Below are 27386 nucleotides of genomic sequence, written 5' to 3'. Positions count from 1 at the left end.
GATTAAGCAGTTGGGCGCCTTTGTTCTCTACCTAACTACTAATCTGCCAAGCTTAAACTGTTTGGACAGATTCTCTTTCTCTATTCTACAACATCAATTTAAACATGGCATGATCCATATTATACTGTTGGATCACCCATCAACAAGTAGGACATTAACAAAATTGTTTGCAGATGTCTTTTTACACACAAATATGGGACCTTTGCATCATCAAAGCAGAACATATTTGGAACTTCTCCTGTCAATCATGAAATATGAAACCTATTGGTATAGGAGGCTAACAGTGGCTCCACTTGGGGATGGTTTTTCCATCAGAAAGACCAAGAATAGCAGGTCAAAATGCCTTGGTCCTTGACTTTTTCCAAAATGTGGAACTTTGCTTTCTTGATGACCAAAACTGGACCTTTGCAAGGCAAAACAAAATATGCTGAAGTAGTACCTTTTCCTTTGATCCTTTCCAAAATTTGTTAAACTGGAACTCTATTTATCTGTTGAAAACAAACTATTAAAAACAACTGATAATGTACAGGGCAATCTTCAGTTATATACATGGAAAATAATCAAAATAGTGCTTTAACATTCAGCCATTTACAGGGCCCTCTTCAACCTCAGTGCCATCCAGATTTTTTAGGAAATATGTGTTGTTTCCTTGCACTGCTTGAATAACCAAGGGTCCTCTCCAGAGGGAATCAAATTTGCCATGTTTTCCTTTGTCCTCTCTTCTTGAATCCCATTTAAGCACTTTATTCCCAATGAAAAATTCTTCTGCTTTGGTTCTTTTGTCAAAGATCTTTTTGAGTTTCTCTTGTAAAACCTGAACTCTGTTGTACACTTGGTCTCTAGTCTGCTGCAAACAGATAGTTTGGTTAATTCTTCTTTGTATATCACTGGGCTCAGCTAGAGCTTCTTGAAGTAACTTGATGACAGGAACCCCTAGTGATGAAGGAAACTTGGCCTCCATACCATAAACCAACTCATATGGGCTGGTTCCAATAGATCTCTTGGTCGTCAATCTGTCTGCCCATAAGGCATTTACAAGCTTTTTGTGCCAATTTTTCTTGTTTTCCTCCAATATCTTCTTGATGATGTTAATAAGGCTCTTATTGGCTAAACCATTGCCTTGAGGATAGTATGTTGTGGAGTGGCCCAAAGTAATATGAAACTTATATCAAAATTTGACCATTTTCTTGGATCTGAAGGCAGCAACATTGTCTGTAATGATCTTTTCAGGGCAGCCAAATCTGGACAAAATATTAGTTTCAAGGAACTGAATGATAGTGGAGTCATTTGCTTGTCTGCATGGAACAACCTCAATCCACTTGGTAAAATAATCTGTGGCTGTTAGGATCCATTTGTGCTGACCTGAAGATGAAGGATGAATTTCCCCAATAAAATCTAAGCCCCATTGTTGAAAAGGCTTCTCTGTTGAAATAGGCTTAAGGGGTAATGGCAGTAATTTCCTTTTGCCTTCAAATATCTGACACTTATGACATGAAGTAACAAATTTCTTGACATCTGCAAATATAACAGGCCAATAGTAACCAGCCCTTAATATCTTATCCACAGTGGATTTCCAATACAGATGTCCTCCACAATCCCCTGCATGAAAATCTCTCATAACATTGTTAGTTTGATTCATTGTTAAACAATTAAGCAATATACCTTCATGATTTTTCCACAATAAAGCACCATTTGCAACACAAAATTTTGAAGCTTTCATTCTTAAAAATCTTCTTTTAGTTCTGGACAATCCTCGGGGAGCACACAGGTTTTGCAATACATAACAAATATCAGCATACCAGGGGGATTGTTCAAAGGCTACATTGATCTGTGGAGTCGCCAGCTCTGGTTCATTGTCCAGTTCATTAATGTCTAGGGCTTGAAAGTTTGTTTCAGACATTAGTTTGGCTAAACCCTGTCCTTTTATCAGCTTAGTGGGTTTTATTTCAATATCATACTCAAGAATGCTAGCAATCCACTTGCCTCTTTTGCCTTCTAACCCTTCTTGAGTCAATATGTCTTTCACAATAGCATTTGGCACATAAGCAGTGACATGAGAATATAGAATATAAATCCTAAAGTCTTTGATGGCCTTAACCAGGGCATAGGCCTGCTTTTCCATAATCTGGTATTTCAAGGGTGCATCTCTAAGGGTTCTGCTAAACAAGGCAATAGGTTTCTCACTTCCTTGTTCATCCTTTTGCAACAAAACAACAACAATAGTATGTTGGGAGGCAAAGGAGAAAATAATGAAATCTCTGTCGAATTGAGGACTTGTAAGGATTGGTGTTTGAGTCAAGGCAGTTTTAATGCCCTCAAAGGCCTGTTTGGCCTCTAATGTCCATTTCACTTTGGAATCTTTTTTCAGCATTTGGTTTAGTAGCCTTATCAATTCTGCTAGGTTCGGGATAAATCTTCTTAAAAAGTTGATTTTTCCCAAAAAGGCTTGCAATTCTTTAATATTTCTCGGTTGAGGGACTTGTAGAATGGCTTGAATTCTGTTTGGATCAATTCTAATTCCCTCTTTTGAAATAATATGGCCTAGCAACTTACCCTCCTCCAGACCAAACAGAGACTTCTTGGGATTTAAGGAAATGCCATATTTCCTACATGTCATAAATATTTGCCTTAGGTGTCTAAGGTGCTCTTGGTCTGATTTTGAAAAAGGGGTGAGGTCATCAAGGTAAACAACTAGGAAATCATGTATCTCCTTGGCAAAGGCAATATCCATTGCCTGTTGAAAGGTAGCTCCTGCATTTTTCAGTCCAAAAGGCATTTTGACATATTTAAATGTTCCCCATGGGGTTGTGAATGTTGTTTTATCCTGATCATCTGGGTGGACCAAGATTTGATTAAAGCCTGAAAACCCATCAAGTAATGAAATTCTTGAAGCCCCCACCAATCTTTGGAGGATGTGATCCATTTTGGGTAAAGGGTAATTGTCTTTGAGGGATACTTGATTCAAATTTCTCAAGTCAACACAAAGCCTAATTTCTCCTGTTTTCTTTCTTGTGGGAACAAGATTAGAAACCCACTCTGAAAATCTGATTGGTGCTATGATACCTGCTTCAAACATTTTTCGTACTTCTTTCTCAATTAAGGGAAGAATAACCGGGTTAATTCTTCTTAGCTTTTGTTTGAAAGGCTTCTGGTTTGGTTTTAGAGGAATAGTGTGTTGAATGACTAAAGTATCATAGGACTTTAAGTCCTCATAACTCCATGCAAAAACATCTTGGAATTCTTTAAAGGGGTCAACATACTTTGGTTTCTGATCAGGGGGCAATGACTTGGACAGTTTTATTATCTTAGGTTTCTCAACAGTTCCAATGTTGCATTCTTCAATGGCAGCATTTAGGGGCTGCATCTTTGGTTTCCTAGGAATATCATTCGAGTCAAAGATGTCTTCCAAAGGAGTCAGGCCTGTGGGTAAAAAATTGTCCTTTAATTCAATAACTTCAGCCTCTGCTCCAACTATTTCATCAAGATTGATTTGTTTAAGCTCTTGCACATCTTTGTGATCAAAGGTTGTGGGATGTAGTATTTGACTTGCTGTTTGAGCTGATATGGTTTGTTGGTTTTGGTTCATTTGCTGTTGTGGGTCATCCATAGCATCAGCATCAATATTTAAACCTGAAAATTCCTGCTGTAAAGTTAAGAAATTATTTATTTGTGTATCATTTTCAAAAACTTGTCAGTCTTTGACATTGTTTGGGATAGCAGGTCTATACTTTACCTCAGCTATGAAACAGTGATTGGGTTCAAAGGGCAATTTACAAGTGCTAGCAAAAGTAGCTAGACTATTTGCATGGAGGTTATGGCTTCTGGAAATCTTGGTAAGTTGGAATTCAGTAAAAGTATTCAGTATTTCAGTAGCAGCAGATCTGTATGCTCTCAACCTATTGTCATTAGTGACAAAACTGCCTTTCGTTTGTTGAATAATGAGGTCAGAGTCTCCCAGAATTGACACTCTTGTTGCTTGTAAATATTTGATTAGTTTAAGCCCTAGTAGGACAGCTTCATACTCCGCCATGTTGTTAGTGCATTTAAAATTTAACCTATAGGCATGACCCTCTACATGATTGTTTTGCCTATTGTGAATCCATACTCCTGCTCTTGCCCCTAATCTGTTAACTGACCCATCAAACTCAAGATACCAGAGGATGCCTTGATTTTGAACAATATTGGGAGACTCAGTTGAATTTGGAATGGACAATTGAGACTCTTGTTTTTCATGTGGTTTGTGTCCTAAGGCAGTTTCATCATTTGATTGTATAGTTTCAAGGTTTTGGACAATAGATTGTTCAATCATATGTGTTTCTTGTTCAGGGGACAAAGGTTTATCATCAGTTATTGGGCATCCCTCATCATTAAACAGGATGAAAAAATCCATATCAGAATGGATTGCATAAATAGGAAAATTTTGGGGTTTTTCTTCACTGCTCACCACATATTTCATAAGTGTTTCTTTGTACAGTCTCTTTGGTTGCCCAAAGACTGAGATAGTGGCATAGGACATGTCCAACTGTAGGGAACCTTGGAGTTTGGCTCCCCAGGATCTTGATAATAGCATTCCATATTTAGGTGGGATATCAGCTACCACCACATCCATCAGGATGGTTTTATTTGGGTATTGGACTAGAGAAACACACAAATCTTTGATTAGGTCCAAACATTTGACTTGGCTGGAGTTAAATGAAAATAAGTCCTTGTACGGTCTTGTGATATCTAAGTTTAATTTCTCCATTACAGATTTAGGCATGAGGTTGTGTGAAGCTCCTGAGTCAAACATTGCATTATGTAATATCTTGTCATGGATTTGTAGACTAACATAAAAGGGTAAGATACCTGTATTTACGGATTTCCCATCAACTTCTGGACCAAAAAGTAACTCAGGTGTGTCATCCAGTACATTATCATCATCTCTATTTTCAGGTATTTGAAGGGACTTTTTGATTTGCTATTTATATACATCATGTTTGGCAAGTTCTGAGAGGGGAATGGTTATCTTCAATTTGGCAATCTCTACCTCAAGATCAAAGGGCTTTTTAGATTGAATTTTGGTGTTATGAGTGACGGACTTTTCCTTTTCAACTGTGTTTTTAGTGGCTTTGTCTTGATTGTCAGTTTCCTGTTGGAGTATTTCTGTTTGGGAAGCCTTCTGAGGAGTATTATCTGGTTTATCCTTTGAAGAAGATGTTTCCCACCGTTGGTTTTTTGAGGGGTATGTCTCAGTCACATCTTCTATTGTCACTTCATTTGGGTTTGGATTTGTTTGATTAGTTGGTTCAATGAGGACAGCCTTCTCCTTTATCATTTTGGGCTATTTGGTATCCTTAGTTTTGGCAGGCTCAGGGACATCTATGGTCCTACTTCTTAACTTATATTGCTTATGAACTTCATAAACAGCTGTGTCATAGCCTTCTTTGAAGTCAAATGACTCCCCGGACTTGGTTCGGAATTGATTGATATCATTATCCTCCTGGTCTTCTTGGGTTAGAAAAACTTGTTGCTCATCATTTAGACCCATTAATTTAATGTGAGTATCATCTATTGGCTCATTTGATGTTGATGCCTCAGCGAAGTTCTCTTGGAAAGGAGGTCTTATGTCTTGCTCTGGGCCAGCCCTTCCTGCATTTGTGTTCTGGGTTTTCCTAAAATTTGGGTTCCTTGTGGTATTGGACCGTTGTCCTTCCCATAAAGCTCTTCTCTCGACACTTTCTACTCTGTCTCCTAGCCTTTGCATGCCACTGATAATGGCATCAAGCTTTTGCTCTAAGGTCGAGGGTTCCTCCTTAAAGGTGGTTCTTCTTTCCATTCTAACTCTGTTTCGTTTAGCAATTAGGTTGGCCTCTACGCTAACAGCAACATTTTGCATTTCTGCAAGAGTTTGAGGGGCTCTTTCCTTTAACTGGTAGGCCATATCCAGGTCAAATCCATCAGGGAATTTATACAAGGCAAGGTCAGGTGGAGGCATTAAATTTTTTGGTATAGCATTGTAGACATTATTGAATCTTGTACAGTACTCCAAAACAGTCCCCTGTGGGCCTCTTTTAATTGTGTCATACTCAGCTAGTATGTGCAAGGGATCTTTCTTTTTCTCCCATCTGTTTGTAAAGGATTGATAAAGCTCATCAGGAGTGGTTATGGAATTTGCAGCAAGTGATCTGAACCAAGTTCTTACATCACCTGTTAAACTTTGAACAAAAATTCTCATTCTCACACTATCATCATCTATCTCGTAGTTCTCGAAATAGTCCTGCATTTTCTTGGTATGCTGAAGTGTTGTGCAAGAACCAGTACTATCAAAAAATGTGATTTTACTTTGGTAATCTTGAGGCAAAGGCCTAGGATTAGCAGGGATTTGCAGGGGTGCATATCTGTTAGCCATATTCACAAGGACAAAAGGAACAACAGGAACAACAGGAACAACTAGAACAACTGGAACAACTGGAGGAATTGGAACAGCAGTAGTGACTGTTGTAATATGTGCAGTAAATGGAGGTGTAGGAGTGCTTTGAGATGTAGATGATGAACAAGGGGAAGCAGGGGATGAACGAACTAGAACCTTGACAGGAGTTGGAACACAGCTTGGGTGAAGCGTTTCAGGAGTATTATCAACAAAATCTTCTCTCTGCTCTTGCTTCCTAAAGATCTTTGGGATTAAGTTAGGATTTTCAAAAGCAGCAGGGGGATTTGGATTGGGGTTGGACCTTGTATAACGAGAATTCCTTTTGGGAGCCAGCTTCCAAATACTTTTTGGTATTTTCTGGGAATGCTTTTTAGGACTAGCAAGGAACTGATCAAATTTTGAAACAGTTGTATAGAACCTAAGACTGAATAAAGATTTACTGACGCGGCTTTTATATAATCCTGCGAATCCAAAGCAAAAGCAGTTTCCAAGGCTTTTTGGCGTCATTCAAACTTTATCTACAGCATTAAGGAATAGGCAGCAGTTGAAAAATTTGTTCGGTTCCCAGTGGAGTCACCAATTATGTTATCACTCAAGTTGTTCCCTTTGACTCCTAAGGGAATACAGCCGAGGTAACCACAAACCAATCTTTTGATTGCAGGTTCTAGCCTACCTGCAATCAGAGATGGCTCTCTCTTTCTGATTTAGCTTTGTTTTTGGAATTTTAGGCTAGCTATGAAGTACTGAATTTTGTTTGAAGTTTGGTTGAATCATATGTTCTAAAAGAGGGGCATGCAATATTCAGAGGGTTTTATTCCATTGGGCAATTGGAGTCCATGATTGTGTGTTGCTTAGAGTATGTGATAAAGATAGTGTCACTGCAGAGCCAGACAGGTATTCATGAAACAAACATTCGATTTAAGGGAAAACAGTATGAACTCACACAATGAAAGGCAATTAAGATTCTTTCACTGCGATAATGAGAATAAAGGGTTGAATACTATTCAAGACCAAATAAGAATTCCTGAATAGATTCCATGGAGAAGTTAGAGTAAATGGGAGCATTTAAGAATTCCACATTTATAACTAATTCTGAAGAAAACATAATTAGCAACAAAGATTGAGTTTAGGGTGCCTCAATGGACAAATCCTGAACTATTCTTTTTCCTTACTGCTAAGAGTATCAAACATAGTGCATAGATGGGTTTTGTAAACAAAGAAAAGACAAAACGTGGTTCAGAAAAAACTTATTGCATCATGAGATAACATGGGAATCCTGCAGCAGCCAGCAATCTCATCACAACATGTCCAAGCAAAGCCCAAACTGAGAAAACCAATAGCTTCTTGTATTAAAGTCTGAGAATATACAGCAGAGCTCTCCAGAATAAAATCAACAACCAATAAGTTATGCGTGGGGATATATATACAAAAGTGTTTCACAAAATATCTGAAAGATGAGTCATTAACTCATAACTTTCTTTACCAACCCTCCAAAAATAGTAGATACAAAAGTTATTGCTACTAAAATAGATAAACAATAGTTGTTCATTTCTGTCAGAGTTCTTTGACTTTGGAACCAACTGGGTCGGCCGAGTGCTTTGCATTCATTTCGAGGATTTTCGCCTCTTGCTGTCTTGCCACGATTCAGTTGCTTTGGTCACATCATTTGCACTCATTCATTTGTGCCAAGTCACTATCCTTGTTATCCAGCTACTCTTTCTATTGCCGCTCCAGGTATATTAAACATGTCAGTCATCTGAAAATGCTGACTCGCGATTGATCCAAAAGATTTCAAACAGAATTTGATTTATCAAAGTAGTGTCCCTATCATGCCTCTCCACCAATCTTCAGTAGGCAATTGGTGTCTCTGTATTTTAATCAGAGTCTCATCAGCTTCAGTGTATTTGTACTAATTTAGAGGCACTTCAAAAAGGTGCTTGATCTCATGCTCAATAAAAAACAAATTTTCTAACTTCTAATAGAGACTCTGCCCAGATGGGGGCCCTGTTTCCTCTGAAGTGCTTGCAGATGCTGTTATTTGATTTGATGCATAATTATTAACCCTCTTGGCATAATGTTCATGTGATAATAATCTTCCTGCACTAGTTACCAAGCTGGGAAGACCCCTGTTATGTAATACTGTGATTTTTTCAATAAATTCATTTACCTCTGTTTGCATTTCTTGACACTTTCTGTCCAATGTCTGCACGTAATTCCTCAAGGTAAGCACCCTCTTTATTAGTAAAATGGTATCAGTCCTGTTTCTGATACCCATTCCTACCAGCTGAGGGCCAGTGCGATTGTTAAGGACTTGAATCATTCTGTTTGCTATTTCAGGCATACTCCCTAGAGATGCCCTGGCTCTCTGATTTTCTGATTGGGCCCTGCTTAGGAGATCCATTTGCTCATGGATTGTTTCAATGGATTGCCATTGGTCTGTAATGGATTGACCAATTTTGGGCCACAGAATCTTCTTGATTTCAGTTATAGTTTTGTCAAGAGTAAGATCTTTTTCTAGCTCCTTTATCCTTTTTTCAAGAGCTCTTATTTCTCTTGTTCTCTCAGCTACATGCTGTTTGGATTTGTCATATTTTTCTTCAAGCTTGGCTAACTTTTCTTTAGCCTCTTTCAGTTCAGCCATCTGTACTTCTAGAGCTTCAAGCTCTTTCATCATATTCTGCATGTTGAGGCTCGATACTTGTTCTAATGCTGCCACCTGCGCTATCACTTCTGGTGCTAGTGCTGAGCCTGAAGGGCCTGCCTCTAATGTTTGTTCGGTAGGAGGAGCTGCTGGAGTTATTATTTGAGGAGCATCCTCAACATTTATGGTTGCTTGTGGTGGTTGAGGTGCTTGTTCTCCTTGCTTTTGCTTTAAGGTTGCCTCCAAGGAACCCTCTGTCTCTATCAACCTTTTATGTAGGGCTAAGAGCAAAGCAACCACATCTTCGTCTTTCTTTTGTTGGGCAACACCTTCAGTCTGAGGGTGAAGGGTATGTGGTAGCTTAATTTGCTTCCTTAAAGCTGCTATGTCTTCATCTTTTTTCTTCATCAATTCTTGCACACCCTTATGGTCATTTGGATCATCTCCCAGCTATATAATGATTTCTTCCAAGGACTTGATTCTGTTGTCCTTGGCTTGAGATGAGGCCTTCTCTAATTCTAGCTGAGCAGCAGTGTTGTGTAGAGAATTCTGCAATCTGTGTGCTAACAGAGTTTTATCAGCCAATGTGGAATAAACCATCTCCCCTGTTTGCTTATGTAGCTCGATCTGATCCATGGGGTGGATGTCTTTGACAAACACTTCTAGATTAGTTCTGATGTAGTCAGCAGCTGACTAAGGCTGCTGCATGGTAGGTCTAAAATGACTAAGAGTCATTTTTCCTTCTGAGATATCATAGGCTGCCATGAGCCTTTGTTGATTGGTTGGTGCCATCCTGAGAAGCTAGTTATAGAGCTAGTATCTAACCGGCTCATTTCTTGCTTTTATGTCAATGAACTGTTTCTTGATACCTGATTTTGACCTCGTTTGTTGTCCTGAGGAGCTAACCTCTCCCCCTTTCTGCCTCTCTTGCTCCTGCTGAAAGGAGCTGGCTGATGCTTCTGTGCTAGGAGGACCCATGCCCATAATTGGTCTGTCAGGCATTTCCTCCTCAGAGGAAGGATTGAGTCTTTGCCTTTTCTCACCTGGCTGATCTGTTGATGTAGTAGGAGGAGTCTCCTCTTGTCTATCCCTTTTCTTCATTCTTTCCTCATTTGCTGGTGTTTGTAACACTGGGGCTTCAACTGTTGTTTCCTGCATTGTAGGAATTTACTCTTGAGTTTTCTGCTCTTGAGTTTGTTGCTCTGTGGCAGCATGTTCCTCAACCATTTCTTCTTGTTGCTGCAAATTGGGGAGTGGCTCTTCTTGTTATATTTCCTTCCCTTTAACTGTGGTTGTTGCTTGGGCAGACTGCTGGGGAACAGTGGAAGATGAAGCACTCTCTCCAAGATGCCTAGGTGCTGGGGAGCAAACCTGTCCAAAATATTCCAAGTCAACTGCCTTTTCTAATCTCTTGACTACTTTTTCTGCTAATTCTTCTTGAGAATAATCCTCCACTAATGTACCTTCTATCCATTCTAGTTGATTAGCATATTTTTCAATGTGTGGAATGCTAAAATGGTCATAGCTGGCAAGCATGTATTTGATTCTCCTAAGTCTTATGAAATGATTAGGGTCATATGGTGCCCAATAGAAGCTTGTTTTGAACTGGAAACTTTTCAGGACCTTGCCTGCCTCCTCCCAGGCTTCCTCCCTCTTGTTAAAAATGAATGGACCCAGTTGGTGCTTAATTTTCAGCTGTACCTTCTTATTTTTGCTATGGAAGTGAACCATGTCTGCATTGCCAAATTGTCGAAAGTATTCTAAAGCAAAAAGTCTCATGGGAACATACTTTGGCAGCCTGTATGGGGCCAGCTCACAGCCATACATTCTGATTACAATGTTCTTGGTAGAAGTGCCAATCTCCAACGCTATAGTTCTTTGAAAGCTGGAGGACCTTCTGCATTTCATCTGTGAGTCTAGGAGGAGGAGAACTCAACAGCAGGGACAAGGCTGGATGGATTAACAGATCAATGAACTCACATTAGTTGTATGGAGAGTAAAAGATATGGTGACAGACTGGTGTCCAGAATATCACTGATCTCCTGTTTCCTCTTGCATCTAGCTTCTTGAGGAATATAGGGAAGCTGTCAGGCTGATTGTACAATAGCAAATGATATATGTAAGAGGTGTATTTGAATACCCTCTCTCTCTCTAAATTCATGAATTGTTCATGAATCTTGTCAGCAATAAATGTAGCATAGTCATATTGGAGAGCAGGAGGCTTTCCTGAGGTAAACATAGACAGCATGACCAAGATTGTTTCATCCACATACTCACTAGTATAGTAGCCCAGGATGTAGGAAATCATATTTACCAGGACCTTGCCTATGTCATTGAACCATACATGTAGAAATGGAGGAGGCCTCTGAGGTTGAAAATCTGGCTGTATAAACAATTGAGCAATTCTGGTGACTTGTGAACTGGAAAGTTTGGCACCTTGGTCTATCAGGTGTTGCATAGAAAGAGGAGTCAATGGCTTTGCTAATTGAAAATGAAGCATTTGATTGATAGCTTCAGGGGTAATCCGGAATAAAACAGAGCCTGAAGGACTGAGGACAACCCTTTGATTTGGATCATAATTTGAACAGCACTGATGAATCAAATCAGGGAAAACATTCACCTGAGGGAGGTAATAAATTGGCAAGTGGGACTCCCAGATTCTCAAGATGTCAGTCCCATTTCTATGTCTTGCTCTTATCTCAGTTATGACTGGGATGTGGTATCTGCTGGACAATTCAATTACCTCCACCATTTGATAATCTCTGTCAGCAAGGGATAACCATTCTAGACTTTTATGTGGGGCATTCAGGGGTGCAATATTCAAAGCCAGAGGGGTCTCCATTGTGTAATTATCCTTTGGAGTTGAATTGTGCTTGGGCTTAGTAAAGGTAGAACTGAACAGGGTATTATGATTGATGAAGTAACTTGCAGAGATGAGAATGAAGGTGAATTGGGTTAAACAGAGTGAAAATGCTGCTGAAAGAGGTGGAAAGGGTGAATTGCAATCCAGCGGGTTGCTTTGCGAAGTGAAGTATGTTTGACAACGGGTTTGAGTTGGAAATGGAGAAGAAAGTGTGTGAATGGAGCAGAATTGCACCTAGGACCCCTTTCAGATGTACTCTGGTTTGATTTGGCAATTACAAGGTCTCAGAACTCAGGGAATTTAACTGTTTGATTAGAATTTCTTAATACAGGGAAACTCGAAAACCAGGTTGCGTAGAGGAAACGGTAAATACCTGGTAATTATGAGGTTTGGGGTGTTGGCAGTGGTGAATTTGCAGCAGCAACACCTCAGGAATTCAATTCTGGAGTTGTTGGAAAACAACGTGCAAATAGCATGTAGGTGGTAAAGCGCCCGTCCAATGAAAAAATGAGAAAAATTGTGATTTTGCACAAAATATGGAAAAAATGCGATTTTTTGCGCCTTTTTTATGAATGACATCAGCATGACGTCACTGGTCAGGTCCGGGTACGGCAGGTGACGTGGTGATGCGTGACTGGGCTGACATGGAAGGATGACACGGCGGCCATGTTGGATTGACAGTGAAATGGGAGTTGAAGCGACTACTGACGTAATTATGACGCAACGATGACATGGGCGGAAAAGAAACAGTGGTAAGCGGTTTTATCGGACCGCTTTTGGTACGGGTCTGGTATCTGTCAGAGGCCGCCCAATACAATAGCGAATAGACACGCGTCCCAGGGAATACGTCAACCGACTGACAATTTCGGGAGCTAACGGTCGGATGGTGGAGGGGTTCCGAAATGCCCGATGACCGTCAAATGGGAGGGCCCGGATCTGATGGTGGGCGGGAGGCGAAACCGCCAGCGCGATTATGGCGGGACCCGACCAATATTTAATTATTTTTTCTTTTTTGGTAAAACGCGCCGAGACATAAAAACTTTGGATAAATGATAATTGTGGGTTTTGCGAAAATTTACATAATAAACGGGGAAACATGACATTACAGTTTGTAAGGTGGGTAAGGGTTATTAAATCAACCAGGTGTTAATTTAATTCCCGATTATAGTATGAACAGATATTTACATGGGAGTCCGACTTCATCACACTTCCAGTCTTTGGGATATATGACTAAATTGCCCAAGGGGAGGATATGTACATATTTTGGGGATTTTTACATAAAAATGCTATAATAGTAGGGGAAAGGGAAAAGCTAGGGAGCTATATAATAAGATTAGAAGTTAATATGGATTTGAAATGTGAAAAGGGAACTGAGAGCTAGGTTTAAGGAGTAAACTTAGGTTTAGGAGCAGATGAGAGTGAGGAATGATTTTGCACAAGAAATGTGGCTTTCTTGTGTGATGGAAACCAACAACTTGGCTTGATGTTTCTCAAAAGAGAAAGTGATAGCAGGACTTTGTTGGGGAGAGCCCAAAGGTCCGCGGAGGGATGTTAGAAAGAGGTTTTATGGGGAAAAGGGGGAAATTAGACATGCTTCCATATTTTGTTATCAAAATGCTAAATAGACAGCTCTGTTCTTGCCAATATAAACTTTCTTTTTCAAAGCTAACACATGAAGAAAATCAGGCTTTGGCAACCCCTATCTACCTACCCATCTTAGTACCTAGCATTTTTTGTTACTTCAGGGAGGGTGCACTTAGACTTGCAAACCCTCAATTGATTTTTTCTTTTTATTTTTCAAATGATTTGCTATCTAAAACTACCCTTATCACTTCCGAGGGCCCAGATTAAGCAGTTGGGCGCCTTTGTTCTCTACCTAACTACTAATCTGCCAAGCTTAAACTGTTTGGACAGATTCTCTTTCTCTATTCTACAACATCAATTTAAACATGGCATGATCTAGATTATACTGTTGGATCACCCATCAACAAGTAGGACATTAACAAAATTGTTTGCAGATGTGTTTTTACACACAAATATGGGACCTTTGCATCATCAAAGCAGAACATATTTGGAACTTCTCCTGTTAATCATGAAATATGAAACCTATTGGTATAGGAGGCTAACATTGTCTACAAATGAAAATTCAATAATAATACCATCACTTGATGTAGGCTGAGGGATGAGGTGTAGCCAAATACGCAAGGTAATGCACCATAGGGAGGAAAGTAGATATTCTATTGATAAAAAGAGAGAGGTTGTTATGAAACCAGCTCAAGAAAGGATAGAAAAGATAGATCAATGCCTTAGAATTCAGCCTCTTCGAGGGGGAAACCTCCTTTACATTACATAAATGAACAATTTTTGGATGATTCAAATGAGAAAACCTCCTTTCTATATATAGGAGTCTAAGGAGTCACAATATAATCCAGCCGACCTAACAATAATAATATAAAGCCACAAAAATAACAATAGAGGGATTCTATGGGGCACAGAAATAACAATATGGGGTAATAGGGGCACAACAATATAAATAAGGGGTATAACTACAATAGTAATGGGGTAATCACTAGTATTATAGGGACCCAACATGCCCCTCTCCTTCAAAAAAGTTTTGTCCTCAATGCTTGAGTAGTTCTAGATACTTCTGCATAAAATTCTCATCCTCCCATGTGGAATCTTCAGCGAATAAGTTCTTCCACTTGATAAGATACTCTGAAATTGATCGATTTCGTAGCTGTCGAGTTCTTGTTTCTATGACTGCTTCCCGTTCCAATATAATTTTTCCTTCCTCGTCAAGTTCTGGCAATATTGTTTGAACTGGGAGCTTGTCGCCTATAACCTTCTTTAAATATGAAACATGGAAAACTGGGTGCAATCGAGAAGCTGCAGGAAGCTCCAATTTGTATGCCATAGTACCAATCTTTTGCAACACCTTGTATGGACCATAATACTTTGGTCATAATTTATTATCCTTTTTAGTTTGCTTGAGGGAAATTTGCTTATATGGTTGTAGCCGTAGGAATACCCAATCACCTACATCAAAACTTCTTTCACTGTGATGTTGATCTGCCTGGTGTTTCATTCTATTCTGTGCCAACACGAGGTTATCCTTTAAGAGTTGGAGGACTTGTTGTTGATGTTCGATGTGATGTTCCACTGCCTGAACCTTAGAATTTTCTCTTAAATATGATGTGATGGACGATGGTTGATACCCATAAAGTGCCATAAATGGGGTCATTTTTGTTGCTGTATGGAAGGAAGTGTTATACCACCATTTAGCTAGAGGCAACCATTTGACCCATTGTGTCTGTTTATCAGACACAAAGCAATGAAGATATCCTTCCAAACGTTTGTTTACTATCTCAGTTTGCCCATCAGATTGAGGATGATAAGATGAGCTATGAGTTAACTGAGTACCAAGACAAGAAAATAATTTTGTCCAAAAATTTCCAGTGAAAATGGGATCTCTGTCACTTACAATAATCTTTGGGTTTCCATGTAGCTTTTGAATTGTTTCCATAAATGCAGTAGAAACTGTACTGGCTTTAAATGGATGTGATAATGCACAAAAGTGTGCATACTTGGTAAGTCTGTCAACTACCACCATGATGACACTCTTTCCCTCAGACTTGGGTAAACCTGTGATAAAATCCATTGAAACCTCCTCCCAACGTTGGCTTGGAATGGATAAAGGTTGTAATAGACCTGGTGTCTTAATTGTTTCCACTTTATTTTGTTGGCAAACCAAACATTCCGCCACAAACTTTTGAATATCTGATTTAAGACCATCCCAAAAAAATTCCTTCTTAACCCTATGGTAAGTTTTTAGAAATCCTGAGTGCCCTCCTAAGGGAGAAGTGTGCAATTCCATAAGAATCTTTTGTTTTAGCTAGGAATTTTTACAGAGGTATCGGTGATCTTTGTACCATAACGAATCATTTTTCTAGCTAAATGTATCAGACATACTGGAATCTTGTTGTAGCTTTCGAATAAGTACCCACACTTCTTCGTCATTCTTCCATTCCTCCCTTGCTTCGTTTATCCAATCTGGTTGGATAATAGAAATGGCGCACAACAATGCTTCCACATCCTCATCCTTTCTTGAGAGTGCATCTACCACCACATTTTTCTTCCCTTTTTTGTAGATGATTTCAAAGTCATAACCCAACATCTTTGTGACCCACTTTTGTTGCTCTTCAGAGGATAATCTTTGTTCTAAAAAGTATTTAAGGCTATCATGATCCATTTTTACCTTGAAGTGTCTTCCCATTAGGTAGGGTCACCATTTCTTAAGTGCATGGAGTATTGCCAAAATTTCTTTCTCATAAATAGCTTTGCTTAAAAACTTTCCCTTGATCGGACGACTTTCAAAAGCAATGGGTCTTTCATCTTGCATTAGAACAGCACCAATTCCATTTCCTGAAGCATCACATTCCACAATAAAGTTTTTTGTGAAGTCCGGTGTAGCTAAGACCGGTGCTTGGCACATTGCCTCTTTAAGATGTTCAAAGGCCTTTGTTGCTTCCAGAGTCCATGAAAATGCATCTTTCTTCAATAATGTTGTTATAGGTGCTGCTATTCTCCCATAATTCTTAACAAACTTACGATAATACCCTGTCAACCCAAGAAATCCTCGCAGATGCTTTATGGTTGTGGGAATTTTCCATTCCTTAATGGATTTAATTTTGCTAGGGTCTACCTTAACTCCTTCATGAGATACAATATGACCCAAATATTCCACCTCCTGGACTCCAAAGAAACATTTGGATCTTTTTGCATATAATTGTTTCTCCTCCAATAGTTGTATCACCCTGTCAACATGTTCAACATGATCCTTCCAAGACTTGTTGTAGATTAGTATATCATCAAAAAATACTAACACAAATTTTCAAAGGAATGGTTTGAAAATTGAATTCATCAAACCTTGAAATGTTGAAGGTGCATTGGTAAGGCCAAAAGGCATGACCAAAAATTCATAATGACCCTCATGAGTTCTAAATGTTGTTTTCGGAATGTCTTCAATCTTCATTCTTATTTGATGATATCCTGAACGAAGATCCAACTTGGTGAAGTAAATTAATCCATGCAATTCATCTAGTAATTCATCAATGACAGGAATGGGGAACTTATCTTTAATAGTGAGCTTGTTGAGCTCCCTATAATCCGGACACATGCGCCATGATCCATCCTTCTTGTGCACCAATACTATTGGAGCAGAGAAAGAACTTTGACTCGGTTGAATTATACCAGCCTCTAGCATTTCTGCAACCATACGTTCAATTTCACTCTTTTGGACATAGGGATATATGTACGGCCTGATGTTTGGAGGAACACTTCCTAGAATCAGATGAATAGCATGATCATGATCACGTATAGGTGGGAGACCTTTGGGAGTCTCAAATACCTTGGAATGATTGTCCAAGACTTTTTGGAGATCTGGAGAAATAGATGATTCCGATGTGGAAACATCTAGTGAACATAATTGTGCAATTACACCTCTTTGTTCCTTTTTTAGAAGCTTTGTCATACCATTAGAGTTGATTATCTTTCCTGGTTTCCCTACAATAACCCTTAATTCAATTTCCTTTCCTTCCATAGAAAATTTGATGAAAAGTTCTTGAAAATTAAAAGCTATTGTACCCAAGGATTGTAGCCATTGGACTCCTAGTACAACATCAGCACCTCCCATTGGAATGGAAATCATTGGTCTAGTCAATACATATTCTCCCATCGATAGCTTCATATTATGGCACTTTCCAGAGCAATTTATTGTTCCTCCATTTGCAATCATCACTTAACACTCTGGTGTTGGATATAGGAAGCAATTCAATTCTTTTGCTACCCTACAATGAATAAAATTGTGGGTGCTTCCTGAATCAATCAACACTATTACCTTTTTCTTCTTGATTTGTCCTTCTATCTTGATGGTTTGAGGAGTGGTAATTCCTGCCAATGCATGACAAGATATGGTCAGATTTATTTGTTCTTCATCTAGGCTTTGTTCCTAGAGTATATCCTATTCCTTTGACCTTTCTTGCTCATTTTCTTCTTCCTCTTCACAATCTATGTAGAATAATTTCTTCTCAGCACACTTATGACCTTTAGTGTACTTGCTATCACAACTGTAACAAAGCCCTTTTGCTCTTTTTTCTTCCAATTGTTGTGGTGTCAACCTTATAGGTTGTGGAAAACTAGGGGCAACAACACTTCCGTCTTCATAGTTGTGAGTGGTATGTTTCCTGGTTGCCATAATTTTGCTTTCCATTTTTCTTGCTAACCTGAATGCCTTCTCTAATGAATCAGGTTCCCAAATGTGAACATCATGTTGGATATTATCCTTTAAAGACCCTATGAACACATCAATCCTATACTCCTCTGGAATATCTTTTACCCTTATGTTCAATTTTTGGAACTCCTCAATGTGCTCCATTATTGAACCCTTTTGTTTGAGACTTATCAATTGGCTAAAAAAGTGTTTCTTTTTGTATCCTCATAATGTGCTATCAATTCTTCCGTAAAAATTGCCCAAGTGATAAATTGTTTATGAGAGCAAAGCCATTGATACCATACAAATTGATTTGGTTCCAAATATAAAGTTGCTGTACGTACCTTTTGTGTGTTTTGCACATTATTGAGATCGAAAAATTGCTCCATCTGTAATATCCATGTTGCGGGATCCTTGCCATCAAACTTCCTCATATCAATTTTTGGAATATGGTGGGTCTTCGATCCAACATTAGAGTCTATGATGTCATGATTAACATTTTTTTTTTTTGCATCATGAGTTTCCTTTACTACCTTTTCAAAATTAGTAAGTATTTCTTGTACAAAATTTGTCAAATCTATCTTCATATCTGTCATGCCTGTCTTCAAGTTTGTGTTCAAATCTATCTTCAATTATTCCATGTATGTCTTCAAATATGTCTTCTAATCATCCATCTTAGCTTCCACGCCCTTTATCTTAGATTCCATGCCATTTATCTTAGATTCCACGCCATTTATCTTAACTTCTGTTAGCTTTTGTGAGCGTGACATTTGTTGCACTTGTTCTTGTAATTTTGATATATCATGTAGCATTTCTTCCTCTTTTTCATGAGTCATGCTAGAGCTTTCAGGTCCTTACTAGGTGTTTTCATTTTCTTTCCTCAAGGCATCAGTTACCGATAATAATGCTTTACTATTCCCTTTGAATTCCTTCAAACCAAGCTTGTGCAAAAAATAAAAAAAACTACACACCTTTTTTCACTTTGTAGAAGCCTGATATTGAATCTGATTTATCTCTATAATTTCATATCATCTAGTTTTCAAATTGTAGCCTGTAGTATCCTTTTGTGTCCTCTCTCCAATGCCACAAGTCTGACTCAAATTGGTTTCTCCAAGGAAGAGTTATGTGAAATCTCCCACAGTGACTTGATTTTATCCTAGTTCAATAGAGAAAACTTGTACGACGTGCCACAAGTCACTGTTTCGACCTATGGATCTGAAAAATGCATACAAAAAACTATAGTCCGTCCTATTTTTGCACCTTCTTACAAAATTTCAATCCGATCTTCAGAGAGAAAGTTATGACGATTTTCCCCAGGTCACCTGTTTAGAATGTAATTCAGGAGTCTGCAAAAAGACCGACTTCCTTAGATCATATCTCTAAAAATATAGTGTGCAAAGATCTGTAATTTGGACCCAAGGTTCAGCGCGAATTCTTCTCAAATGGGTTTTGTTTGCGACTTCTGAAACGTCACAGAGAAAACGTTATAGCGAAAATTCCATGATGACCTGTTTGGAGCAGCGAAACCCTAGAATCCAAAGCTCTAATACCAAATGTTATGAAACCAACTCAAGAAAAGATAGAAAAGATAGATCAACGCCTTAGAATTCAGCCTCTTCGAGGGGGCAACCTCCTTTACATTACATAAATGAACAATTCTTGGATGATTCAAATGAAAAAACCTCCTTTCTATATATAGGAGTCTAAGGAGTCACAATATAATCCAGTTGACCTAACAATAATAATATAAAGCCACAAAAATAACAATAAAGGGATTCTATGGGGCACAGAAATAACAATATGGGAGTAATAGGGGCACAACAATATAAATAAGGGGTATAACTACAATATTAATGGGGTAATCACTAGTATTATAGGGACCCAATAGAGGTATTCTACAACATTCAACCAATAACATTCCTTTCTTTTGCAGGGGCCTAAGATGGTCAATCACTTAAGTTCTCCTAACAATTTTTTTGCACAACTTGCAATTAAAAGTTCTTTCTGCAACTAAGTAACAAAATGTCACTCTCTCCAAAAGTTGTTTAATGGATTCTCTTAGTGTAGATTTTAGAGTTTGGGGCTTGGGAGGCCCCATCATCCTCCATGCAACCTTCTAAGATGCCTCCTGCCAAAAATCTTGAAATAAAGGTAGCCTTGTGTATGATTTGCTGCTTTGGTTGTCTACACACTTCCATGTCAGTTTTGATGCTTTTCTAGTTTGGGTCACACTATTTTGGAAGAAAAACCAATGACCTTAGTGGAAGTTTGTGGTAGGTGAAATTTTTTTAGGCTTACCTAGTGTGGGCCACAGTGCTTTGGATGCAAAAACAGTGACCTTGTTGGTAGTTGGTGGCAAGTGAAACTTAGAATATTGACATTAAAGGGACTGAACTTACTGATTTTGGCCGTTTTTTTAAGTTCTAAGATGTTTCATAGGTTTTGCATATTCACTAGAAGCAAAACCAGTGATTTTGGTGGCAACTAGTGACAGGGGAAACTTAGGGAATTTACATTGAGGGGGATGAATTCACTAATTTTGGCCCTTTTTTAAAGGTCTAACCTACTACATAGGTCCTACACCTTCAATTTTTGAGTGATAAGGGACCCCACGATGTCCTTAATTTCATGTAATGGTCAAAACATTAAAAATATGGTATAGGCTAGTTGACTCAATGTTAAGACTACGCTATATTACTGAAGCAGGGATATGATATGTTTCCCACTCACCCACATTATGGGAGGGTATATGAGCAAAGTAAGATAATTATTAGCAAAAGCCTGAATTGTGGGAATGTGACTTTTTTCCTCCTGTTGTGGAAAAGTTGCCCAATAAACCCTGTTAAAGTGCTTTATTTGGTTAGTTTTATTCACTTTTTTGTAATGGTACGAGTCTGCCCTCTCTTTTGTGATAGTTTTTTCACCATCAATGATTTTGTTTTGATATGTTAGGGTTAGTGGGAACTTTTTGGGACATTTTTAAAATATTTTTTTTAATGTAAAAGATACACAACATCCTAGAAACATTTCCAGGGTGGTTTTTGGTTTCCAGGGTGGTTTTTGGTTTCGAGAAATGTGCTCTAGACCCACCAGAAACCAATTTCAGGGATGCATAGAATAAAATACTACTAAATTGGAAAGTGTTCTGTTTTGCATCAAATATTTGGAATTAGAACTTCGACTGATACAATGTTGCGCTATATAGGTAGAGCTTTATAAGTGGAAAGGACACATCAGATCTTTAACTAGTTGATGAATGCATTAACTCTACTGTAAATAAATGAAGAAGTTTATGATTTTAAGTCAGATTACTCAGAATTATGAGAGTTTATATGAACAAATCAACAACAATGCATATTTTTATTAAGCGTTCACATTGTTGAGATATATAGGTGGAGATTAATAAGTGGCAAGGACACATCAGATGTTTAACTGGGTGATCAAGGCAATAACTCTACTATAAATAAATGAAGAAACATACATCTACACACATTTATGTTGTTGACATCTAAACTCTTAATAAAAATATACATTTTTGTTGATTGGTTCATATAAACTCTCATAATTCTGAGTAATCTAACTTAAAATGAGAAACATTGGTACTATTTTAGAGAAACTTGTTGATTAACTATTTGGGAATAAATACCCTTGAGTGTTCTTTGTGCAAATAATTTATATTTGAGTGGGTGTATCCTATGCACTGTTTTAGTCATTCTGGGTCTGAATTTGGTTGCATTAGGTGATATGTGGAGGCACAAGGTGCCATAATGAGCATTCTTTATGTTTTTCCTTTCATGGTAAACCTTTCTTTCCAGGTAATTGGGACTTAAAATCACAGAATGTAGGCTGAGGGATGAGGTGCAACAAAATACCCAAGGTAATGCACCACAGGTGCCAAAGATAGATATATTCCTTAGCACGTCAGGGAAGAGGCCTACAGATGTTTCTTGTCACAACCTAATGAAAGCTTGTAATAAGAGGTGCATTCACTTTAATGACTTAGCCAATACTAGCCAGGTAAATGTAATAACTACTTAGAAGTAATCCCATTGTAATAACTACCTAGAAGTAATCCCATTGTAATAACTACCTAGAAGTAATCCCATTGATTCCCTTTATGTAGGAACATAGTTAAAGAATATTACAATTTTGTAACTCTAGCAAATTACAATGATTTTTTTGGTTTTAAATTTGAAATAAAATATGCAATAATATGACAAGTGGACTTTTAAAGCCTCCTTACCAATTGATTTTTTGGAATAGGTGTTGCTTTGAAACATGTTCATTACATGAAAACCCTTGGAAGGCTTGAGGAAATCCATGGCCATGACCATAATTTCTCTTTTATTGTGGATGTTGGTGTGATTTCTTAGCATAAATCAAGTCCATGAAATCAACATTGAATTGATTTGATGTTGAGACAAGAAAGCCCAGGCACTAAGGATAACAGTCCCATATCTGTGCACCTTCTCTAAACTAAATGAAAAAAAGGCAAGATCTGAGGAGGTGAAAGCTTAAAGAACAATGTGTGAAACCAAAGATAGGCTAACATCCAATGGATAACATATCAGACCATATAAAAGTGTTGACACATATGCCAGAGGTGTTTATATCTTTACAAAGGAGTATACTATATTATGGAAAGTTCTTTCTTAACATAAAATGTTTTAGAATTAATGCTAAGATGATGGTACATTAGTTCAGTTGAAGCTAAAATTATCTCAATTATTTATATTTATATTAATTTTTTCCTTGGTATGAGACCAAAAAAGAAGATTTAACTGGTTGGTCAAAGAAAAAGGGTCGACGGTATATGAAGGTTTCGCACAAAGCCAACCTCAGGTCACAACTTAGCATTTTTTATACGGGCTCGTTCACCCGAGCGCGCCCTCGCCCGAACGACCCGCCCGAACGAGTTGACACGAACGCCCTCAAATGACCCGCCCGAATGATTTTACATGGGCGCCCACACGACCGAAACGAAGGGACAACATTGTTCCAAGGTTTACTACATGAAAATTTGAGGATTGTTGACTAAGGATTCATTTGGACATTTTTTGGCACTATTCACTTAAGAATTATGGATATTTGAGCCTTGGCCCTAAGGGCTATTCTTTGGGTTATTTGAGACACAATACTAGCCCTTGTTTGAGATTATTTTAGCCCTAGAATAGGAGGGTATTCAAATTGCATGAGGCATAAACCATGATTTGTTATGTGGCTGAACTCATCTACATTATCCATTGGAGTATTTTCCTCTATCTGAATGGCTAATTATTTACCTCTATGGAATTTTTCTAAGGCTGCTCACACTTCTTCCAGAGGCCCATCTCGGTCCTTCTACGATTGGTCACTGTGACATAAATGTGGGTTTTTGATCTCATGATGCTCCTACACCCTTGAGACTAAGAATCACTTGAACCAAGACCAGAGTAAGACTATCTCAAGCGTCATTTCAAGGCTTGATCGAGTATTATTTCATTGCAATGTTTTAGGATTGTTCTGAAGCATTTCTGGAAGATTATTGGCAATACAAGACTTCTGATGGACTTAGACATGGAAGTCAATGAATTGTTTCAAATCATGGCAAAGACCCCCAGCTCTGCCTGGCCAAAGAAAAGCTTCGCAAGAAGATACTAACGAGGAACAACAGTTAAACATTGGCACACCTTTAATGGGTTTAGACTCATGCAACTTCCATATCAATTATGATCCCTATCTACACAAAGAGCACCATGTCTAAGGGACTGATCAGATTCTTGTATCTAAAATTCGAGATATCTTCCTATGAGAGAGCTTGAATCTAAATTCATGTGAGAGCTTACAATCATAAAAACTAAGTAGAACTACCCCAAGTTCATCATTAGATATTTTTCAAGATTTGGAAAGTGTGTTAGGCCTTTAAGAGTTGGGAACTATGTATCCTGATGACTTTGAAAGACCCCAACAGAGAGATGGCTTAGTTTTGGCATCAGACTGGATGCCCCCAAGAAACATGGGAAATAATTTTGTCACACATATTTCCATTGGGAGGAAAATTTACAGAAATGAAGTAGAATAGAGGGAATTCTTACCAGTATTCAGAATTTAGTGTTGAGCAGAAACCACAAGTCATGGAGGAGTGGATGGGTCAAAGTTTTGAATAGAATCCACAAGCCAGGGAGGAGTGGATGTGTGGGAGTATTGAACACAATCCACAAATCAAGGAGGAGTGGAATAGTGGGAGTTTTGAACAGAAACCACAAATCAAGGAGTGGAGAGGTGGGAGTTTTCCTTTTACCTAGAAATCTGGTTCAGTAAATCTTGATGAGGAAGTGATTGAGAAACCTAACCTGAATGATATTACATACTAGAATAGTGATTTAGATACAAAAGACAACCATGATTACTACAATATAGGAAGGCACTTGCCTTCTATTATAGGTTGTGCAATATCCTTAAATGTAGTTGGTCCACATGTGCCATCCTAGCCAAAGGATGATGAAGCAGTGACATTCAGAGCAGTATCACAGTACCAAGATCTGGCATCAGTAGAAGCTACTCCTAATGATGGTATTTTGTTAGTACCTTTTCTAAAGTACCAGAGGATTTCATTGGCTTGGATGGTTCTACAAGGGACAACCAACATACACTGTGCTGGTGGTATTCTTGCAGATGATCAGGGGCTTGGGAAGACTGTCTCAATGATTGCTTTAATTTTGAAGGAGAGGCCTCCTAACAAATCTCTTCAGGAAGATTCAAATCAAGTAAAGGTTGAAACATCTGTTGTAAATCTAGATGAAGATGATGTAGTATCAACATGTTTGCAAAGAAAGACATCAAATAATGGTGCAAATGATATTGCTTTGGAGGAATATATTAAGTAGAAATAAAATACATTGTCTATGAAGAAAGGCCAACCATTTGCAAGTACTTTTGTTGTGTGTCCAAAAAGTGTTTTTAATTAATGGGCACAGGAAACTTGTGATAGGGTTGCCACAAAACCCAATTTGTTTCTCCATGTCTATCATGGAAGCAACAAGACAAAGGACCCTGATAAGCTGGAAAAGCATGAAATTGTTTTGACTACTTATTCCATCGTAAGAATTGAGGTTATAAATCAAGACCTTGGAGACAATTACGAAGAAGTTGAAATAAATCTTGATGATTATGGTCTAATTGACTCTTTTATTCTTAAAAGGAAAAATAAGACATCAGAGATTGTTAATAAGATAAAGAGTAGAAAGGGGGAAAAATACTCCACAAGTGAACCTATTCCTCACCCTCTTGCAAGATTTGGTTGGTTTAGGGTGTTTCTAGATGAAGCTCGCATTATTAAGAATCATAAGACCCAAGTTGCTAGATCATGTTAGGGTTGCGGTTTACGAGCTAAATGAAGGTGGTGTCTCTCTGGGACACCAATCCAGAATTCTATTGATGATATTTTCACCTACTTTAGGTTTCTTAAAGATGATCCATATTTTGTTTATAAGTCTTTCACTTCCAAAATAAAGTTACCATTTTCCAGAAATCCAATTTTAGGATACCAAAAGCTCCATGTTGTCTTTAAAATAGTAATGCTTCGGTGTACAAAAGGTACTACCATTGATGGGATGCCTATTATTACATTACCTCCTAAAACAGTTACCTTGCAGAGGGTTGAATTCTCTTCAGAAGAACATGACTTTTATCACTTTCTTGAAGCTCATTCACAACTTCAATTCAAGGTCTATGTTGTTGTAGGAAATATGAAAAAGAACTATGTGAATATATTATGATGTTGTTACGTCTTCGTCAATCATGTGATCATCCTCTTCTTGTTAAAAGCTACTTATCCATGTCTACTTGGAGTTCTTCTATAGAATCTACCTAGGGAAAAATAGATTGATTTGATAAATTGTTTGGAAGGTTCATTGGCTCTTTGTGGCCTCTATAATGATTCCCCTGAAGAAGTCGTTGTCACCATTTTTGGTCATCTATTTTTCAACCAGTGCATATTAGATGGCCTTACTTAGTCAACCAATAGTTTTCCATACTCAAGGTTGCAAAATGCATCTGAAGAAAGATTTCATGTTTTTTCAAATTGCCTTAAAGCATTGGATTTCTGATGATACTGTCAATGATGAGATCTTTGTAAGTTTAGAAGGAGTCAATGAAATGGATTCAAAACTTGAAAATCCAAACTTTGAGTCAGTGAAATGAATTCGAAACTTGAAAATATAGACTTTCATTATTCAAAGATCAAATATGCGATCAAAACTCTCCAAGCCCTCCCAAAATTACGTAAAATTGCCTCTAGGAACAGTTATGTCAATAATATCAATGAAGATTCTGCTAAAACATCTGATAGTGGTAATAGTAATCAACATGCAAAGCCAAGTCTAAAGCAACAAATTATAGAGGCATCAAAGAAAGCCATAGTTTTCTCCCTGTGGTTGAGTATGCTAGATTTTCTCGAGTTTCCAATTAAAAACAATTCATACAACATAGAAGACTGGAGGGAACTATGTCTATAATAGCATAGGATAAAGCTATGGGTGATTTCAAGACACTGCCTAAGGTAATTGTTATGGCAATGTCCCTAAAAGTTGCAAGTCTTGGTCTCAACATGGTTGTTGTATGTTATGTTCTTCTGCTTGATCTTTGGTGGAATCCAACAACTGAAGACAAACCTATTGATATATCACATCAAAATGTACACATGTGTCATGTAATGATTTCTTGATTTATAGTTAAATATATTGTGGAAGATTGTATTTTAGCACTCCAGTAATGGAAGCGAGAAATGCTCACATCAACATTTAGGGAGGATGGAGTTGGTGGTCGTCAAAGATGCCTTACAGGGGAGGACTTGATATATCTATTTATGGTTTGAGAACATTGGTATTAGTTCAAGAAAGGAAAAGTGACTAAGGAGTTACAAAAAAAGAAGCAAAGCTACAAGTTTTGAGATAGTTTTGGGATTTCATGGGAGCAAGTTATACATGAAAGAGAATTTCCATTGCATTGCTCCTCTCGAGGGTTGCTCATAGGTGCTTAACACAAGACTTGTTGTAATGAAAACAATTTGTTCCTCATCAATTAGACAATTTCCCACATAATAACTTGGAAATAACATCATGGACTGTGACAATATCTTACAATGGCCTTTAACTATCAAAATTATTTTTTGTTTTTTGTTTTTTTGTTTTGTAGGAACTCAGTGGGCCTCGCAGGCCTTGCACTA

The 27386-nt window shown here is 38.1% G+C and overlaps 2 pseudogenes; both read left to right on the top strand.

Annotated features, from left to right (window-relative positions):
- The first annotated feature begins 11983 nt into the window (after window positions 1-11983).
- LOC149212166 (helicase-like transcription factor CHR28 pseudogene) lies at window positions 11984-26175 on the top strand (annotated as a pseudogene).
- Window positions 26176-26358: 183 nt separating this feature from the next.
- Window positions 26359-27035, top strand: LOC149212165 (helicase-like transcription factor CHR28; annotated as a pseudogene).
- The last annotated feature ends 351 nt before the right edge of the window (window positions 27036-27386 follow it).

This window comes from Pinus tabuliformis, chromosome 1_1 (assembly GCF_031772625.1).
Source record: "Pinus tabuliformis cultivar Carrire ecotype Pingquan chromosome 1_1, CPIR1, whole genome shotgun sequence".
Taxonomy (NCBI): Eukaryota; Viridiplantae; Streptophyta; class Pinopsida; order Pinales; family Pinaceae; genus Pinus; species Pinus tabuliformis.
Note: the sequence above shows the minus strand (reverse complement) of the source record. Positions and strands in the feature narration are given on the sequence as shown.